The sequence below is a fragment of the Ailuropoda melanoleuca genome, chromosome 7 (assembly GCF_002007445.2).
Source record: "Ailuropoda melanoleuca isolate Jingjing chromosome 7, ASM200744v2, whole genome shotgun sequence".
NCBI classification, from domain to species: domain Eukaryota; kingdom Metazoa; phylum Chordata; class Mammalia; order Carnivora; family Ursidae; genus Ailuropoda; species Ailuropoda melanoleuca.
This window is the reverse complement of record NC_048224.1, coordinates 119,660,865-119,678,509: the sequence shown is the minus strand read 5'-3', so window position 1 is coordinate 119,678,509 and position 17,645 is coordinate 119,660,865. Positions and strand designations below refer to the sequence as shown.

The window sequence follows — 17,645 nt, the reverse complement described above, 5'->3', positions numbered from 1 at the left end:
AAGTGATTTTGGTAATATGATTCTCTGAGCGAAAGAACTCTAGGCAACTTTATTGAAACAAAATGTACATAAAAACCTCCCCAACCAGAGCTGTTCTGCATTCATTCATTTACACATTGAGCTTTCATGTACAAATTCAGCTCAACAGAGGATTCAGTAGCTTAAAGAATTTGAAAAGGGCATTATGTGTATATAAAATGTAACAGTCTTTGGGTATATTACTGAAAAGTACACATTTTTATCTTCAGAAATTGTAAACAGATACTGGCAAAAGTTATGCTTAAAAATTTACTTTTTAATATTCCTTTAATAATATGAGCAAAGTTGGGCTTCACCCAGGGAATATCTAGACTTAGCATAGTAATATAGTACTGTCCCCTGGTTACATTTCTCAGAGTAAAAACAGTTCATATCTATAGCCTTCATTGTGCAGTAGTCTGCAGACGACACTTGATTGTCATTGTTGTCTTTAATTACTGTCTTTCCTATTACTTTTTCGAGAATGACAACAATGTGACACCAATTAAAATAACTTACCTTGTGGTTGGTCCTAAAAACATAAAGAAATGTTTTTGTAACCTATTTGAAATGGAAATACCAGTATGCACTTGAGATTAATTTCCCTTTTAAAACACTTTCTCTATAGCTATCTAGGAAAAAAAAAAAAGCAGTACATGAACCCTCCTCATCCCCCATTACCCAAATTATGGTTTCTAAATCTCATTTCCAAAAAAGAAACTAGAGCTCTTTGTATAAGTGGTTAAATCCAGTTGGTTAAATCTGGGGCAGGAGATACATGAAATGATCCTGGGACACCTTTTTGTGCCATCAGACAAGAAAGTTATAAGACCTCAAGATTTGTGTCCATAAAGACACAAAAACCAATTGGAAGAAGCTCCCACTTTCCTAAAATGAGATAATTTAAACAAAAAAGAACAATAATTATTAAACACATCAAATATGTAAAAATGCAAGAGTACATAAAGACGGTTTGAAAGCAACTAACCCATCCATCAATATTCGAGATCGCTTGCAGCACAAACTAGTTACTATAAAATTTTTTTAATACCAAAAAAAGGGCTTTTGGCTGGGGAGTGGCGGAGGTGCCTCTGTCCTTGGTCATCGGTAATCTGGTTAATCGACACCAGTGCATCTACCATGTTGCCTAATTTCGACCTGGACCGGATGAAAGTCATATACCTGAGGCGCACCAGGGGGGAAGTCGGTGCCACTTCTGCCCTGGCTGGGAAGATGGTCGCCTGGGTCTGTCTCCAAAAACGTTTGGTGATGACATTGCCAAGGCAACTGGTGATTGGAAGGGTCTGAGGATTAACCACCAGAACAGACAGGCCCAGATTGAAGTGGTACCTTCTGCCTCTGCCCCGATTAGCAAAGCCCTCACGGAATTGTCAAGAGGCAGAAAGAAGCAGAAAAACATTAAGCACAGCAGAAATACCACTTTTGATGAGATTGTCAACATTGCCCTAAAGATGCAGCACCGATCTTTACCCAGAGAACTCTCTAGAACCATTAAAGAGATCCTGGGGACTGCCCAATCTGTGGGCTGCAATGTTGATGGCTGCCACCCTCATGACATCATAGATGACATCAATTGTGGTGAAGTGGAATGCCCAGATTGTTAGGAGCTATGCAGGAAAATAATTTCAATAAAGGATCATTTGACAGCCCTCCAAATAAATACATAAATAAATACCCCAAAGAAAATAAATTTTTTAAGTAAAAGGAAAAGATCAGGTGTTTATCATGACATTCTTAAATTAACTATACTTGAAATAATCATATAGGTGATGATAATTCATGTAGAAATTCAGAATTAGAAATTAACCGTTTTGCAATTCCTAATGAAATCATTGATTCATGTAAGAATAATCTATATCCTAAAATTATTCATCAAAAGTTTGCTGTAAACTTTTTAATGGAATGTTCAAAGTAACATCGGGACCCAGAAAACTCTACAAGAATTCTCAATGTCATTTAAAAAGAAACTTTAAGAACTAATGCTTTATACTAAAATTCCATTTTGAAATAGATTTTTCTGAAGTTTACACATACAAATTGCAAGATTTAGGGGGAGTGGTGAATTCTATAAACTGAAAGTCATTAGATTACAGACTCCCTACCTCACCTAATGACTGTTCAGTAAAATATATTTCTCCATCACACTCTTGAGAAACTGTATCACTTCTGAAAACCCACTTTTAATTATGGTATAATGACTTCTTTTAATCCCCAAGTATGCCAAATACAAACTCTATAAGCAGTGCCCATTTGACATTATGGTTTCAAGCAGTTATACACCCAATTTACTCAACAAATGAAAGGACAAGAAAAATGACTAAGGAACATAAATATGATAATGAAAAAGATAAAACCACCTCTTTTGGCACAACATATAGTTATCTTTCTTTAAAAAGTCAGAAAATAATTGTAGTATATGTAAATTAAAAATAGAAATGTCTAGAAATTACAAAGGTAGCTTGAAAAATAATGAAAAAGACAGGTAATCCAAAGCAAGAGTGAGTACAATATATAAACAACCACTTCTTCAAAGAAGAAATATAATTTGATGGTAAATATTCTTAAAATATTTAATTTAATTCATAATCTAGGGAATAGAATTTAAAGCAATATGAGATATTAGAGATATAAGTGTTCATCCAATAGACCTTTAAAAGTAAAAATGTGATCATATCTTATTTAATATTGTTGAGAGAGTTTAAAATGGGCACTTTTATGCACTTGAGTAGACTATAAATTAAGGAAATATATTTTAAAAGGCATTTTTACTATCTACAAAATTTTGAAATGGTCAAATTCTTCGTCCTTGCAGTTCCACCTATTGAAAAATTATGTATATTTTTGCTCATGTTCATCACAATATAGGTACAAAAATAATCAATATTGTATGTTTGGGCAGCAAAAATGAGGAAACACCCTCATTGTGTAAAAGGGACCGTGTGAGCGTGGGATAATCTAACTTAGGTTAGATTTGAGAGTAAGGTTGTTCAGGATCAAAGAAGGCTTCTTTCCCAAAGAAATATAAAATGTGGTTTTTTTTCAAGTTTAAAGATAGATAAAAGGTAAATAGAAATGTAATGCCTATCTCTTTCCATTGAAGATATAATATACAATAACTGATTCTAGCCACTCTTTCACGTTGAGATTTACCTCTACAGAGAGAAGTGTTTCTAATGGGAGTGTGTCAGGAACCCCTGCCTTTGGGTAGAATCTATGCTAAAAATAACTACTACTGATGAAGTGTTAAATTATATTTAATACTTGTAAAAGTTTGATATTGCGTTCTTAAAAATCTCTTGAGCCACAACCTTAATTTTATTTTTTCAATTGTGACAGCTATTAAGTTTATAAAGTTTACTACTCAAGTCCATTGTTCTTGCTTCATTGTTTGTGTAGTTTCCTTTCTCATTCTTCTTTAACAATTAAATTGATTTGCCTGGGTATGCTTTTTCTTTTTCCAAAGATAATCTTGAGGAAGTGCTGAAGTATTCCCTGTTCAGCAATTAAATTGACTTGTTAGATAAAATTCTGAGAAAAAGATGATGCAACCAATCACATCTTCATAGCTACTTTCATCATTATTTTGGATATAACTTATTTTCACTGCTTTTAAGCCTCTAATATGCTCAGTGGTATAGAAAATGTTTGTTCAAGCTTCTCATTGACGTCTGTCACTTGTCTGTTTGTTACAGACCTGATGTTCAGTGTGGGGAGGCAAGACAGTTTCACGTCTTTATACTCTATAGAGACTACATTTTCTTCCATGAACATGGTGAAATGTTTTCCTTGGCTGCTAATCCATTGTTCATGCTCTGATCTTTGTTTCCCAAAGGCTAACTTGAGGAGGGCATGTGAGAACACAGTTCTTCCTTCATTTTATTCCCTTGTGGAGTAAATGTGAGAGTTGAGAGGGCAAAGTGAAGCTCTTAGAGTTGAGAGTCAGAAAATGAGTTAAAATCCAAGATGTGTTTATTATAAACGTGTGATCCTGGCCAATGTAGCCAATTTGCCTGAATTTCAGTTTCCCCATTTATAAATAGGGATAACATTCCCCGATTTATATAGCTGGGCTTTTGCCAGTCTAAGCTAAAACAACCTATTTAATCAGTTAAGATTTAGATTAACAATAATACCTACATGATAAGGTTGTTTTGAGAATTCAATCAGTATTTGTAAAGTGCTTAAAATAGTGTTTGACACATTGTAAATGTAAAGTGGTTGATAAATTTTTTTTAAAGATTTTATTTAATTTGACAGAGAGAGACAGCCAGCAAGAGAGGGAACACAAGCAGGGGGAGTGGGAGAGGAAGAAGCAGGCTCCCAGCAGAAGAGCCTGACATGGGGCTTGATCCCAGAATGCTGGGATCACGCCCTGAGCCGAAGGCAGACGCTTAACGACTGCACCACCCAGGCGCCCCTAAAGTGGTGGATAAATTTAAAAAAATAAAACACATGGTGTGAAATGATATATGTAATTTGGTTACAAAGATGTGGCTGGATGACCCAAGGAAGTCATGTAATATGTCATAGAGGAGGCTACATTTGACCTGGGCTTTAAGTATTAGGGAACAGCTGAGTGAATGGAGCATTAAAAAAGAGTGCCATGTGCAAAAGAAAACGAAAAGGTACAGATCTGGAAATCCAAGAGTTTCCAAAAGGAACAATACGTCTTTTCTTTGGCTGGAGTGACCCATTTTAAAAGAAAAGAGTGGAAAAGAAAAGATTGAAAAGGTAGGTTAGAAAAGAGAAGTTGTTGAATGCCTTTCTTTTCTTGGCAATGGGGGGCAGAAGATAGTAATTTTGCAGCCCATTGTAGGATCAAGTCATAAAGGTTGTAGGAGGAAGACCAGTTTTGAGGCATTGTGGCAAACTAGGGGAAAGAAGGATGAAAAGGAGAACACATAAAGTAAATGAAGAAGCAAAAGTAAAATACTGCAAATACGAAACCAACAGAATTTTGTAGGAGATAAAGGAAAGAGAGAATTCAAAGATGATTCTAATGTTTTTAGACTATGAGTGGGAATAGGGTTCTATTACCAAAGGAGCAGTAGGTAGATAGCTGATATTTCAGATTTGACTGCACAATGGTATTTTTCTATTTTTTTTCAAATTTTAGTTTTCTATAAATCTTAGTAAGAGAATATTTGTAATTGCAACACGCCTACTCATTGGGAGAAAATGCACACACCTACAGACACACCACCACCACCACCATCACTGTAATCATGGGTTTCTAAAAGAACATGAAAACATGAAAAAGTATTTAACTTTCTAAATCAGTAACAAAATAGCATTTTATTATTACTTTTAAAATTATTTTTTAAAGATTTTATTTATTTATTTGTCAGAGTGAGAGAAATAGAGAGCCAGCTCAAGCAGGGACAGAGGAAGAAGCAGGCCCCCCACTGAGCAAGAAGCCCCATGCAGGACTTGATCCCAGGACCCTGGGATCATGACCTGAGCCAAAAGCAGATGCTTAACCAACTAAGCCACCCAGGAGTCCCAGCATTTTAAATAATAGAGGTAAAAATATTTTTTCTTTTCCTCTTTTTCCCCCATCTTTCCCTTTACCATTCTAAGCAATTCAGTCCTAGAACTATGAAGTGGCCCAGTGATGAAGGCATGTGGACTCATGCATGTGAGCTGGAGAGGCACAGAGGACTAGAGTGAGTTACCAGAGCTGGGTGATGGAACCTGACTAGGCTGAGAGCTCACACACTGTGATAAGGGTAAAGGGGCTCTTCTTCTGGCCACATAAATAATATTAATTAATTTTAACTCATTGAATAAAGTAATAATCATGAGTTCATATTGACATAAATAAACAAGTAGAATAAGTCAAAAGTTAGATGAGGAGCGAGGCTATTTACATTGTTTCAATGTACCCATCTACAAAATATTTGTCAATTGTAAAAGGAAGAAAAGAGTAACTCTACAATGGAGAACGCTGCGGATACTGCCTTAATTGACCAGTGATCATCATCAGTATCAGGTAAAACTAAAAATCACGTGCCACCGACTAAGGCGCCGGCTTCTGTGGTTTTCCTGGAAAGGACAATCATGCACAGATAATCATGAGGAAGCATCATACAAACGCAGATGGAGGAACAGTCTACAAAATGATTTTCTTATACTTCGAAAGTTTTAAGATCATGAAACTCAAGGAAACACAGAGAACTATTCTAGTTTGAAGGAAACAAGAATCATGCCAAGTGAAAGCCACCAATGATTCTGAACCTGATCAATTTGCTACAAAAAAAAAAAAAAGGATATTGTCAAGATAACTCACAAAATATGAGTGGGGTTTAAGGACGGAATGGATATGGCATATCAGTGTTAATTTTCAGGTTGTGACTTTTGTATTGTGGTTATGTGAGAGCCATGTATATAATTACAAGATATATATTAAAGAATTTGGGGTTGATGGGGTACCAGCTTAGCAATACACTCTCAACATTTTAAGAAAAAAATCTTCGTGGTGGCTGAGGGTGGTTGGAGAGGAATACAGTGATGAGCCCTGTGCTTCAAAGAAAAAAAAAAAAGAAAAAGAAAAAAAGTTTTTATGTTATACTTACTACTTTTCTATAATTTTGAAATTGTTCAAAAACCAACTATTAAAAATGAATAGCATTTCCATACATTATCTTAATGGTAGGTATTGTGTAGTTACTTTACCTTTTTAAAATTCCTTACTACCTGTTTAGAATATCTTTTTTTCATTTTCAAATATATGCATATATATTTCTGTTTTACTGAAGACTACATACATTTTTGATAACTTTCTTTTTATTTTTTATTTTTTTAAAAGATTTTATTTATTTATTTGACAGAGATAGAGACAGCCAGCGAGAGAGGGAACACAAGCAGGGGGAGTGGGAGAGGAAGAAGCAGGCTCATAGCAGAGGAGCCTGATGTGGGGCTCGATCCCATAACGCTGGGATCACACCCTGAGCCGAAGGCAGACGCTCAACTGCTGTGCCACCCAGGCGCCCCTGATAACTTATTCTTATACATAGTTTACTGTACAGATACTTAATATTTCTATGAATATAGCCAAGTAGATATTTTCAAAACTACTTCAAAATTAACAGTGTTATCAAGCCCTACATTTTCTATGATTCACTGGAGAGGGGTAATATAATTCTCCTTCAAGGAGGGGAATATATACTCAAAGAGGAAAGTGATAATAGCTTCTGTAGACAAACAAACGATACCTTTATCTTATGTATCTGTGAAATTACGGGACCACCACTTTAAAAGGACCTCAAAGAGTCTTTAATACTGTGGCTATTAAGCTTAAATAACCATGTACTACTTTCCTCAGGGTAAATCCTTTATGGAACCTGAATACCTAAAGTAGTTAATATCGATCTGCCCTGCTTACAACATAAATGAAGGCCCCAGAGCATTGTCTGCTTGGCTCTTCCTTCATTCCCAAAGAGGACCCTTGGCCATCAGAAAGAATCCCTAGAAATTCATTCACTACAATTTGAAAAGCATTTTCTGTACCATTTCATATTTAATGTATGAATCCTTTCTCAGCATATCCAGGACAGAATTATATATTTACCAGCTTTATTTTTTATAGTTCCAGTAAAAAGAACTCACTAATTCTTAAGACAGTCTATTCCCATTTAGACAGTACAAAATATGTGTCACTTAAAAGACAAAAATAACTAAAGAAGCCACCTTCATGATGAAAATATCCAGGTTATTTTCTATTATCTGTAATAAGAGGAGTAACAGGAGCCAAAAAAGAGACATGGCACAAAATGAGCCAAGTCTAAGGTCAATAATAAATCCTATTTTTAATTCCAAATGCACTTTTTGAAAGATTTTATTTATTTATTTGAGAGAGAGAGAGAGAGAGACAGTGCACTAGCAGGGGGAGGGGCAGAGGAAGAGGGAGAAGCAGACTCCTCACTCATCAGGGAGCCTGACATGGGGCTCAATCCCAGGACCCTGGGATCATGACCTGAGCGGAAGGCAGACGCTTAACTGACTGAGTCACCCGGTGCCCCAAATGCCTTTTCTACGTACTGCAATTTATGGCTAAAATTTTAAAATATGTATATATTACAAAATATGATATATATTCCTAAATAACTGAAGGTTATTAAAGTTTTAATTAATGCTAACAAGGAGTTTTATTAACAGTTAACTTATTCATATAGGATATTCTATAAATTTTTGTTTAATTTTGCAACAAGGGGAATGTTAATTACCAATTGCCATGTCTTGCATATTGACCTAGTGACAGGTCCTCATCTATGTGATCGGGATACGCAATAGAGGATAAGACAAGTAGAGTCCCTGCCAGCATGCAGATTAAATCCTGGAAGTGAGGAATGACTTAAAGCAGATATATTACTAAACACATAATATGAATTATAATTTAGTAAAGTTAAAGATAGATACCATATACAGATTTAGTTATTTTGAATCTTTTTATTTCTTCATTATTATGATACCACAATATGGGTTTTCACGATAGACATTATATCTTTAATACTAAATGTTGTTATATGTGGTATCTCTGAGAAGATACAAATATAAACATATATATTTGTTTCCTCATGGTTATCATTAATATTTATTCTTAATAATCTTAGCAGAAGATTAATACTCTCCTTCAGCATGTCAATTAAACATGTTTTGGTAAATTCCAAAATGAGTCATTCCATTTTTGGACCTAAGTATCCTAATAGCCCATGCAGACCACTGAAAAACAAAAGAAAATAAGTAGCATATAATATATATTCCAAATCATCTCTTATTTTGGAATTCATTAACATGACAGATATTATGTCTAGAAACATGAGCTCTTTGTTACAGATAATTTGTTCATATAATTTAGCTGATTCAAAGTGCAATATGGTAAGTTTCCCTTGATAGTAAAAATTTTAATGATCAAATATGAGAATGGGAGAAGAAAGGTATTTTATTCTTAAAATAACTATTATATTAAAGTCTCCCAAGACCTTTTAAAAGAAAAAGCAATTAACAAAAGAATTGACCTAATTTTATAAGCCGTCTAAACTATATCTCTTTTCCTTTGTTAATATCTACCAAGTCTTGTTCTTACCTTTATACTCTTACCATGAGCTGGTTCCCCATTTTTTGTTCTGAAATCTCCTGGATTCTCATAGTTTTTATACTATATATATAATTCTGATATATATATGTATCATAAATAAACCATATTTTATTCCAGTTTTTAATCCTTCTTTTTGAAACCTGAAAAACTTCATTCTTGCTCAATAAAAAGCATTACACAGGTCAATAAAGTAAATGTAAATACATAATCATTTTTCATGAATATTTACTAGATATTTCTGCATTTAATTCCTGCATCAATCACAGCTTATCTTCAAGGATCACTGAGTATGTCTATACCTTAGAAATGCTATTTTAGAACTGTCGATAAGGTTTTACAAACTAACACAAACCATATATGAAAAAGAAAGATATATTTAATAGCACTTATACTCAGAAAGCAAATTTGATTTTCTAGTTTTTAGGAAAGAATTTATGCTCTCCAGAGTCTCGGTCTATAATAAAAATGACTTCATGTACACTATTGACTATTAAAAACACAACAGAATCTATATTTAAAATGATAATAAGCCTCATGTTTATACATATAAGGCTAAAGTACACATCAGTGACTCAAGTTCCAAGCCTCATATGTAAAGTTGGACAAGGCTCAAATGTGTGTCCCATTTTGCTTGGTAAGCTTTTATACATTAAAATAAATAAATATATATATATATATATATATATATATATGAGAGATGAAATGTAATTTTGGAGAAATTAACCTTGAAATGTTCATAATTATATAGATAAGCACACAAAGTTTCAATTGTAATGCTAACTTGGGTCAAATGTTCTAGAATAACACCTGATGAAATCAGTGATTGGTAGAGAGTTCCCACTGATCTATTAATTAATGCTTGCTAGCTAGGTAGGCACATACATTTTTCTCAGTATTTCTGGGTAAGTTTGGCTGCATCTGTCGCTTGAACTCCATTTTGATAACATGATATTTTGACGATATTGGTACAAAATGGCCATCAAGGCATTATATATATATGTGTGTGTGTGTGTATATATATATATATATATAATGCTTTATAATTTAATTTTCAAAACCAGTCCTAATAGTCTTGTTAGACATGATTATTTTTATAGATGTGTAAACTGAGGCTCAGAGAGAAAAATACTCACAAGTATTGAAAAATACACACAAGGTTTTTAGGAAAGCAAGCTAAGATCAGGCCTTTGGAATGAAAATGAAATTTAACAAGATAATTTATATATGCCTGGAGGTGGTATAAACTGTCTTACTAAAGAAAATGTTCTTAGATGGTTTGTATTGAGAAGATAGAACGACTTTTGGGACTTTTGTTTACACAATAACGGTGATGGTCTTATTAAGCACTTCCAGAAAACAAACAACATTCCAGGCACTTTACATTTGTCATCTCTCTTAATTCCTGCACAAACTTATGAGGTAGTCATTATTATCTTTATATTGCAGGTAAGAGAACTGAAATCTGGAGAGTTTCAGCAATTAGCCCATAGTAAAAGCAGTGAATGTGTAAGGTTTCAATCTCATCCCTGACAGGACCTATAACCTGAGAACATGAGTTCAAATCAATCTATGTTACATTACCCACGTTCAGCTCTGAAATTACATAAGGTCCAGGCATAAAGCCTGCGCTTAATTTTAAATACATTGAATTAAGGTCAGCATGAAGCCTACATGCCACACTGAACAGTCTGGGAAAATGTTTTAATTTTGTACTTTGTCTTAATTTTAGTTTAATTAAGTTGTAATAAAGACTGCTTTCTGAAATATTTTACATATAAAGGAAAACAGTTATAAGAAAAAGGGATCATAGAGACATTGAATTTAGAAATAAATAAAAGAAGATTTAAAAATAATATTGAATGCAATTATAAACAAAATGTTAAGAGTCATAAAGTGGGAGGAAGAAGAGATGCTGGGCCCAACATCAGTCACTGAACAAAGCTGCCTTTCTCAGCAAGTCAGGCGAGGGCAGAAACAGCTCCAGCCCTGGTTCATGCTCCAGGGCCCTTGCCACCTCTCATTTCTTCCACTTGGCCTTTTCATATCTTCAACCTCCATCCTGAAAGATACATTGTCAAAGATAAAATTTTCTACAAACTTGGGTGATAAAGTCAATATGGTAGAAACACCAAAAATAACTAGAAGTGCCTGAATACCCAAAATTATTATTTGTTTTATATTTATGTAGTGCACAATTTCTGACTTTGGGGGTCGGGTGGGGTGAGAAAAAGCAAAATATTCCATATAGAACACTCTGAAGATAATAATCTGGGAATAATCTTGGAAATAATCTGCAAGAGTCAAAACTAACTGCAAAGTAATTTGTTGGGCACCTGGGTGGCTCAGTTGGTTGAGCGTCGGACTCTTGATCTCAGCTTACATCTGGATCTCAGGTCCTGAGTTCAAGCCCTATATTGGGCTCCATGTTGGGTGTGGAAACTACTTTAAAAAAGGGACAATTTGTTCAATCAGCAAACACATGATAACCCCCTCTACCGCTACCTCTCTTCCCCCTACATCTAGACACAAAGCATAACAAAATGAGACCCTTTTGGTATTATACTGACTTTTTTTTTTTTTTTAAGATTTTATTTATTTATGTGACAGAGAGACAGCCAGCGAGAGAGGGAACACAGCAGGGGAGTGGGAGAGGAAGAAGCAGGCTCCCAGTGGAGGAGCCCGATGTGGGACTCGATCCCGGAATGCCAGGATCACGCCCTGAGCTGAAGGCAGACGACTAACGACTACGCTACCCAGGTGCCCCTATACTGAATTTTAAACCATCAGGTCTAAACTACTCATGTCCACGTGTATACAAGGAAGACTGTAGGAAAAAAAAATGCCTTCTGATCTTTTACAGATGGTCAAAAGTATACTTTGTCTATAAAAATGTTCATTTGTTGTCCGTTTGTTAATGAGAAACCAAAGATCCAAAGATCAGGACATTATTTTTAATATTCCCACATTTTTTAAAAGAAGGACTGAATTACAAAACTTGATGGTGTTATGGGTTACACAGGGCACCCCCCTCAAAAAAATTATGTGTTGAAGTTTTAACTCTCAATACCTCAGAAAATGACCTTTTTTGGAAATAGGATGTTGGGGATGTAATTAGTTAACAAGAGATCTATAGAGTAGGCCCTAATCATATATGATTGGTATCCTTTTAAGACGTGGAAATTTCTGCACAGGCACACATATAGGGGAACATGTGTACATGAAGACGTCCATCTACAAGCCAAGAAGAAAGACCTAGAACACATCCTTCCCTTACACCCTTCAGAAGGAACCAAACTTGTCGACACCTTTGAATGGTGAGACAATAAATTTCTATTGTTTAAGCCACCCAGTGAAGGCAAACTATTACATATGGCGCTATGTCAAAAATAATATGAAAATCAAAAAACTCTAGTATTGGCCTAATAATAGGACAATGGGAAGCACGCAGAATTGATCATTAGGAGACTGGTGATCCTAGTTGGAATTAGTCTTCACTAATTTGCTATAAACATGCTTTCAGAATGCTTTGAAATAACTAAACTTTACTGAAAATATCAAATTATTTAAATCACTTTAAAATGTTTCAGAAAGAATGTCATCATAGATATATAGTGCTGTGTAAATGTTGGTAATGGAATTTATTAAACATCATCAAAATTTCTCCATTAGGATAATCATTGAAATGGAAAAATAGGTCACGGTATTTTTATTAAAAAAAAGATTTTTTTAAACTTCTTCCTTGGATTTGCCTGATCAAATCGCCTGCTTCCAATTTGGAAGGTGATGAAATTTAGCTCTTAGACCCTAGAATCCAAAATACAACAATTTAAATGGCAGTTTGAATTAAAATCACAGCCTTCTATTTCTTTTTGTAAGTGCTCAATCGTCAAACAATGCTAATTTAGAATAACACCACCTTATCTGAAATGCTAGGAGGGAGGTACAATGAAAATCCACTGTGCGATAGTTTCTTTACGTATCTTTACGTACAACACTTTCTCCTCTTTTGCAGTGTATTGGCTTATATGTTGTCCTTCTCCACTAAACCTGAACCCCTCCAGAGATAAGCACCTATGACAGTGGCTCCAGCCTACTCAGGATTCAGTGCTTAATAAAGGAGAAAGGGGAAGGCCTGAAGGATTGGACAGAGACGAAAAGGAAAAAAACTGTAAAGGAAAAGCTGTGTAATTTCTAAGGGACTATTGATTCATGTCTAATTAATTTTCCCCTATCTCAGTCTGATTTATAATTTTCAGTTATCAATAATCTTCCTGGTGACATGCTCTAATCCTGGAAATGCAGGAAGATATGACAGCAGCTGATTGACTTCTGCAAGGATACATCCACTGTATGGGACCACATACCTTATGTATGAGAGGGAGGGAAAAGAAGGAACGTTGAGGTAGGGTGTTGGGGAGGAGGTGTGTATAAAACATCTTTAGACCTTATACAAAGAATATTTTATTATTTTGGTTCAATTCAGGGCAGACTTCCATGCTACCATCCAATTTTTATTTTTGTAATTCCTCCACTTTTGTGTGTATGGCTTAGGAAAGAGAGGCCATGGAAAGAGTTAAATCATGTTGTACTCCTTGAAGAAAAACTCAATAAACGTTTGTTCACTACGGGCTAAGATTAATTTTCAAATTACACAATTTATAACAATAGTGTCTCTTCTAAAATTATTGACACAAAATCAAAAATAGGTTATTGAAGTTACTAAATATATTTTCAAAAACCGCAGCTCTGAAGCAATGTTGAAATTTTAGTATTCATTTCCTAACTCGTCTTTATTCTGTGTCCAAAATATAATTTACCTGTGAGAAAATACAAGGTTTTTATGCTTAAACGATTGCTAGTGAAGGAAATTTTACTTTACACAGAATCCACTTAAAATAGTTTCAGCCTAGTCCCTTTGACAAGGCACAAAATTATTTTTAGGATTAATAGTACAGTTTCTGTAACTATATTACTTGTATTTTAAGTCTGATTCAATACCGATTTTATCAACATCTAATTATGTGATGCTGGCCATGTAGTTTAAGGCCTAAGTCTCAAGTTTTAACAAATGGCAGGTTCCTGTCATATAGAGTAGTGGGAGTATTAAGTGAGGTGGTATCTGCAACATTCCTAGCATCGTGCTGCAAGTCCCACGAAATAGCTATTGCAGTCGCTGAGAGATAGAGCCCTGTGAGCCTACCACCCGAAGTAAAAATGCATATACCACGCTTCTTTCTGCCTTTCGTATTAAATATACAATTAAGTCCCACTGGGAGCAGACGTTTGCAATAGGGGAGCGGCAAAATAAATCAACAGGGGCTCTGCACGCTGGAGTAGGAGTTAGCAAAAGAAAATCCTTTTGCCCTATTTATTACCTAACAAACTGGCAATGATCCTTATTTTCCCAAGTAACCCCTCCTTTAGCTCTTAAAATGTCCTGCCCCAGGCTAGTCCAAGAAACTTGGGTCAGTTGGTAGCTAGGGAGTGGGGGTGCAGCTTTCAGGGCCAGGATAAGACAATCAGAGGTTTGTCAAGGTTTCGTACTGCCAAAGAGTACACATTTTCTAGACCCGGTCCTGCCCAGTAAAGAAGATGAAACCTGTTCACTGCTGCTCACTCTGAGTAAGGACTACTTCAGATATTTTTCATCGCCTTTCCCCATGTTCAGCAATTACCTGCCAAATATAATCCGTGAGCCTCAAAGTGTTCGTTCTAGCCTTAGATAGAGACTAAGATCCCCCCAAGAATCAGCAAGCCTCCCCCTGACCAGCTCAGACTATACTACCTAACCTGTTAACGTCCTCTCGTGTACTTGGGGGGCTTTCTTTACCAAAGAACATGAGACATGGCACCCTTTCCCCACACAGAATGTTGCTGTAACATTGGATCTCAGATTACAGCAATTCAAGGCAAATCCAAGACTTTGATTTTGTCAAAGTCCTAGGACTTCATACACAATCTATCCAATGTCTTCGTAAAGCTGAAACACCGAAATAAGTAATGTTTGATAATCTACAAGACCTGCTCCAGGTTATTTTCAGCAAGACTACTTTTTAGCAGCCGGTAGCCTTTCTCATTTAAAAAAGAAAGGAAGAAAGAAAGGCCTTAACAGTTATCTTGTTCCGTAATTAACCAGATGATTATAATGCAAAGATGTGTGCTGTGATTGAAGTAGGTATGGGGTACTAGGGAGCACTGATGAGGGCAACAAATTTGAATTACTGTAGTAGGCTCTAGAGGGGAAAAGGGGGAAAAAANTAGAGGCTCTGACGGCCAGGGTCACCGAGGCAGAGGAACGCGTTAGCGAATTGGAGGATGGGTTAGTAGAAGAAAAAACGAAAATAGAAGCTGGTCTTAAAAAAATCCACGCCCACGAATGTAGATTACGGGAGATTACTGACTCTATGAAACGATCCAATGTCAGAATCATCGGCATCCCTGAAGGGGTGGAGAAAAACAGAGGTCTAGAAGAGATATTTGAACAAATTGTAGCTGAAAACTTCCCTAATCTAGCAAGGGAAACAAGCATTCGTGTCCAAGAGGCAGAGAGGACCCCATCCAAGCTCAACCAGGACAAACCTACGCCACGGCATGTCATAGTGCAATTCGCAAATATTAGATCCAAGGATACAGTATTGAAAGCGGCCAGGGCAAAGAAATTTCTCACGTACCAAGGCAAAGGTATCAGGATTACGTCAGACCTGTCTACAGAGACCTGGAATGAGAGAAAGGCTTGGGGGGGCATTTTTAAAGCTCTTTCAGAGAAAAACATGCAGCCAAGGATCCTTTATCCAGCAAAGCTGTCATTCAGAATTGATGGAGAAATAAAGACGTTCCAAAATCGCCAATCATTAACCAATTTCGTAACCACGAAACCAGCCCTACAGGAGATATTAAGGGGGGCTCTATAAAGGTAAAAAGGCCCCAAGAGTGATACAGAGCAGCAAGTCACAACCGATACAAAGACTTTAAAGAGAAATGGCATCATTAAAATCATATCTGTCAATAATCTCTATCAATCTAAATGGCTTAAACTCTCCCATAAAACGCCACAGGGTTGCAGATTGGATAAAAAGACATGACCCATCCATTTGCTGTCTACAAGAGACTCATTTTGAACCCAAAGATGCATTCAGACTTAGAGTAAGGGGATGGAGTACCATCTTCCACGCAAATGGACCTCAAAAGAAAGCTGGAGTAGCAATTCTCATATCAGATAGACTGGATTTTAAACTAGAGGCCATAGAGAGAGATACAGAAGGGCACTATATTATTCTTAAAGGAAGTATTCAACAAGTGGATATGACAATTATTAATATATATGCCCCCAACAGGGGAGCAGCAAGATACACAAGCCAACTCTTAACCAAAATAAAGAGACATATAGATAAGAACACAGTAATAGTAGGGGACCTCAACACCCCACTATCAGAAATAGACAGAACACCCTGGCAAAAACTAAGCAAAGAATCAAAGGCTTTGAATGCCATACTCGACGAGTTGGACCTCATAGATATATATAGAACACTACACCCCAGAACCAAAGAATACTCATTCTATTCAAATGCCCATGGAACATTCTCAAGAATAGATCATGCTCTGGGACACAAAACAGGTCTCAGCCAATACCAAAAGATTGAAATTATCCCCTGCATATTCTCAGACCACAACGCTCTGAAATTGGAACTCAACCACAAGGAAAAACCTGGAAGAAACTCAAACACTTGGAGGAAAAGCTTTCTTTTAAAGCAGGGTTAAGAGATCAATCTTGGAGTAACTGCGATCAGCAGGAGAGCAGCTTTCAACCATGAGAACTTGAAAATCATTCATCTTGGCAAGGGAAAAGGTCAATGGCTTTAAATTTAGACAGATTTGGGTTCAAATTTGGTCTTTTCCATTTACTCTAAATAAAATTGAGGTCATTGCTCATCTCCTCTAAACTTTTGTTTATCTAAAATATTGGAATATGTATTTCAATTCAAAGATTAAATTTGTCTTTATTGAAAGCCAGTGGAGGTCATGAGGCAGACAGGCTTCCCTCAGAGTTCTCACAAATTAGCTGGAAAATGGTAAGACCAGATAGAGAGATAATATAGGGTAATAATAGGGTAATGGCTAACCGCTTGGTGCTGGAGTCAGTCTTTCCAGGTTTGATTCCTGGTTCCATTACCTATAAAACTGGCTTTTGCTAATTTACTTAATCTCTCATCTATGAAATGGAGTTATCAGTGTTTCCACTTTGTATGGCTATGGATTGAGTGAGTTAATCTGTATGAACATTTAGAAAGGACTTTGAAGTGTTTTAAACATTCACTTTTAGGATATGTACCTGCCCCTCTTTTGTACTTCTTCTCAGGAACAAAGAAATTCTGCATTCAGCAGCTCCTACCTCCTCTTGGCCAGATCAATCACTTTTCTGTATATTACATCCTACTATGTATCTTTTCCATTGGCGCTGAAACAGGCTGGAATCTCTCTAACCCTAAAAAAAAAAAAAAAAAAAAAAAAA

At 35.9% G+C, this 17,645-nt stretch overlaps 2 pseudogenes; both read left to right on the top strand.

Moving 5' to 3' along the window:
• Nucleotides 1-1,152: 1,152 nt before the first annotated feature.
• Nucleotides 1,153-1,643, top strand: LOC100469183 (annotated as a pseudogene).
• A 3,994-nt stretch (nucleotides 1,644-5,637) lies between these two features.
• LOC100468932 overlaps nucleotides 5,638-17,645 on the top strand; it is a 59,268-nt pseudogene continuing 47,260 nt past the window's right edge.